General features: G+C 54.2%; 1 pseudogene; it reads right to left on the bottom strand.

The window, feature by feature from the left end:
• Positions 1-2,840: 2,840 nt before the first annotated feature.
• Positions 2,841-3,779, bottom strand: LOC112841386 (annotated as a pseudogene).
• Positions 3,780-4,073: the final 294 nt, after the last annotated feature.

Raw genomic sequence — 4,073 nt, 5'->3', positions numbered from 1 at the left:
ATGTTTTGAGTGTCAATGAGCCCTTTGGCACTGAAATCCTGAACTGAGGATCTGAAGACTGAACAAGCCTCTAGAGAAGTAAAATTTATCAGGAAACCTCCAAGTTGCTGAGGATGTCAGCAAGCCCCAGTGAGGCCATCACTGAAAAGAGAGTGTGGAGGAATGAGCAGACAAGGAGACCATCCCTGGGGCTGGGGAAGCAGGAACTCAGAGTCACTGGTTCCAGGTGGCAAATGGACTGTGGGATGTTTCTGGGAGAGCTCCTAAAGGCTGTGCTGGTTTCAGGGGGAGTACAGTTAAATTTCTTCCCCGTGGCCGGTGCAGGGCTGTGTTTTGGCTTTGTACTGAACACAGGGTTGATAATCACAGAATAGGCTGAGTTGGAAGGGACCCACAAGGATCATCCAGTCCAACCCTTAGCCCTGCACAGGCCTATCGCCAAGAGTCACACCATGAGCCTGAGAGGATCATCCAAACACTTCTTGAGCTCTGTCAGCCTTGGTGCTGTGCCCACTGCCCTGGGGAGCCTGTTCAGTGCCCAACCACCCTCTGGAGGAACAACCTCTTTCTAAGATCCAACCTAAACCTCCCCTGACACAACTCCAGGCCATTCCCTCAGTCCTGTCCCTGGTCCCCCCAGAGCAGAGCTCAGGGCCTGCCCCTCCTCTGCCCCTCCCCAGGAAGTTGTACCTGCAGTGAGGTCTCCCCTCAGTCTCCTCTTCTCCAGCTGAACACACCAAGTGCCCTCAGTGTCCTCACACACCTTCCCCCCAAAGCCCTTCCCCATCTTCCCTGCCCTCCTTTGGACACTCTCCAATGGCTCAATCTCTCCCTTCCATTGTGTCCCCCCAAACTGCCCCAATGGTGCAGGTGAGGCCCCCCCAGGGCAGAGCAGAGCGGGACAATCCCCTCCCTGGCCCGGCCGGCCATGCTGGGCCTGATGCCCCCAGGACAGGCTTGGCCCTCCTGGCTGCCAGGGCACTGCTGACTCAGGGCCAACTGGCCACCCACCAGCACCCCCAGGGCCCTTTCCCGGCACTGCTTTCCAGCCTCTCCTTCCCAGTCTGTCCATCCATGCGGGGTTGCCCCATCCCAGGGCAGAATCCGGCACTTCCCCCTGTTGAAGTTCTCAGGGCTCCTAAAGAGCCGGGAGGTCACGGGATGTCAAAGAGCTCCACGGAGCTGAAGGGACCGTTGGGACACTGTGGAACCTCATGGAATCAAGTGGCCACTGTGACACATGGGGCCTCATGGAATCAGGGGAGCCCTGGGACACTGCGGAACCTCACAGAATCAAGGGGCCATTGTGACACTGCAGGGACTCTTTGAACCAAAGGGGCTTGTGCTGGGCTGTCACAGGCCAGGGCAGGGGCAGCTGGAGAGCCCCTGGCCCAGCCATGAGTCACGGGCTGAGCCATCAGCTCCTGCTGAGAGAAGGGACCTCACAGGCCCTTCCGAAGGTGTTAACAGTGGGTCTATTGGCTCCCAGGATGAATATATTGACTCGGTAAGCTTTAGGGTGTATCCTTGATGATAAGGAAGTCAGTACACAGCCCTAAAGGAGAAACAAAGCAGACTGTAAAGTTGGTAGGCCTAGGATGAGGGAACTACAATAAGGCCTTGAGCTTTGCTAAATGTATCACCAGTTGATCCTAGCCAATGAAAACGCTGTTGCTTGCTTAGCTAAAATGAGGTTATTGCTTGCTGCTAGCAAGGGGTATAAAAAGGCAGATGAGAAAATAAAGAAAGACATCTTTTCTGCACACAACTAGACTCTTTGTGTCTTTATCGACCGCCACGACTCTACACCGACAGTTTTGTTATTGCTGGGCAGCACTTGCACAGCTCCAAGGCCTTTCCTGCCCCTGGTACGGCCACGCTGGGGAGGGAGCTGGGGGTGCGTGGGAGGGTGGGAGGAGACACACCTGGGCCAGGTGACCCCCCTGACCCAAGAACTGCTCCAGACCATGGACATCACACTCAGGGTGTGTAGGGGGGAACTTTGGAGTGATGGTGTTTGTCTGCCCAGTCACCATTTCTCAGGACGGGGCCCCGCTCTCCTGGAGGTGCTGAACACCTGCCTGTCCATGGGAAACTGGGAATGAATTCCTGGTTTGGCCTTGCACGTGTGCACGTCTTTGACTCAACCCAGGAGTTTTGTCACTTCTACCCTTCTGATTCTCTCCCCCACCCCTCTGGTGGGGAGGGAGTGAGCGACTGTGCAGTGCTGAGTGCCTGGCTGACATTGCTAAACCTTGACAGATGGAAACTCCACAGGTCTCTGGGACCCTGTTCTAGTGCTGAACTATCCCCTTGGTGGGTTTTTAAAATTATTAATTATTTATTCTGTATGCCAAGTTACTCAAGCCTTACAGAACTCAGTGCAAGATTTCATAGCAGGGCAAGGTGCCCTTCATATCCTTTAGCTTTTTAAGCTGATTCCACACAGAAACACTGCCCATAGGCCATGAGGCCTAGCAAGGGATTTCTCAAACCCAAGGGGAGTCACCTCTCATGGGTTGTGTCACCTCTGGGGCTCATTGATGACTGACCACGATTGCACTGTTTCCCCTTAACATTACATTGGTCAGACCCAGCTTGAAGGAGCTCTTGTCATTGAACTCTTTTGGGGTACTGAAGGTGCTCTGAAGGACAAAGATGTCATGGCAGGGTAGGACATAACAGGAATGCCTCAGGACACCGTTCCCCTCCTGGAGGAGGAGGAAAGCCAGGCTGGAACACATGGTTTTGTTGGAGTGAATATGGGGTGCTTTGTTTAGGCAACCACATACCCCAGTGGGACTTGTAGCATTTGGGACCATTTTACACCCTCTGTAGGATCACTTTGTCCATAGGAGTCTCTTCAAGGCCATTCTCACTTCCTTATTCTTCAAGCTATAGATGAGAGGGTTAAACATGGGAGTCACAACTGTGTCAAACAGGGCAGAGTATTTGTCAGGATCTCCAGAATCCCTCGAGTAGACGACTTTAAGTAGACGACTGTGGCTGAGCCATAGAAGAGTGTCAGCACCCCGAGGTGTGAGGAGTAGGTGGAGAAGACTTTGTGCCTGCCCAGAGCTGAGGGGATTTTCAGAATTGCTCTGACAATTTTAATGTAAGACAGAACTATCAAGCAGAAGGGAAGGATTACAAAACCCAGGGTGATGGTGTGCAGCCCCACTTGGTTCCAGAACGTGTCTGCACAGGCCAGGTCCAGCAGTGGGGGGACGTCCCAGAAGAAGTGAGGAAGGTCACGGGATGCACAGAAGGGCAAAGGGAACAGCTGGTAGGTCTGTCCTACCTACACTGGTGCCACAGCCGCCCAGGAGCCCAGCAGCAGCCTGGTGCAGAGCCCCCTGCTCATGGCCAGGGCACAGGGCAGGGGGTGGCACATGGCCATGGAGCACTCGTAGGCCATGGCAGCCAGGAGAAGGCTTTGGGTGATGCCCAGCAGAACCAGGAAATACAGCTGGGCAGCACAGCCAAGGAAGGAGATCCTGCCATCTGCCCTCAGGAGACACACCAGCATTTTTGGCAGTGACAGAGGTGTAGTAGACCTGCAAGAAGGACAAGTTCCTCAGGAAGAAGTACATGGGGCTGTGCAGGCTGGAGTCCAGCACAGTGAGGAGGGCAACCAGGCTGTTCCCTGCCAGCACCACCAGGTAGATGAGCAGGAACACCGTGAAGCACAGGCCCTGCAGGCTGGAGTGGTCACAGAATGCCAGAAGAACGAATCCAAATCCAACAGTGTGGTTCTCCAAGCCTTTTCTTTGGGACATTTTCCCTCTGCAGAGCAATCCTGTGGCCTGTCCACCACCACCCCCACTTCAGGCCTAGAGAAAGACTCCACACACCAGCACACACGGGACTGCAGGAGGAGGGGAGCTGGAGCAAGCTCTGCAGGAAGGTTTGGGAATCCAACAGGGGCTGTTTGCTGCAGGGAGGTTTGCAAAGGGAGGGAAGAACAGAATCCATGAGCCTGCATGACCCGGATTTGCCACAGAGATAAGGGAATCTTGACTTGTTTGGCCAGAGGGGATTTTATTAAATAGAATGCCTGGGGATAGAGGAGA

Source organism: Manacus vitellinus, unplaced genomic scaffold, assembly GCF_001715985.3.
Source record: "Manacus vitellinus isolate BGI_N305 unplaced genomic scaffold, ASM171598v3 ctg7180002434758_pilon, whole genome shotgun sequence".
NCBI classification, from domain to species: domain Eukaryota; kingdom Metazoa; phylum Chordata; class Aves; order Passeriformes; family Pipridae; genus Manacus; species Manacus vitellinus.
Note: the sequence above shows the minus strand (reverse complement) of the source record. Positions and strands in the feature narration are given on the sequence as shown.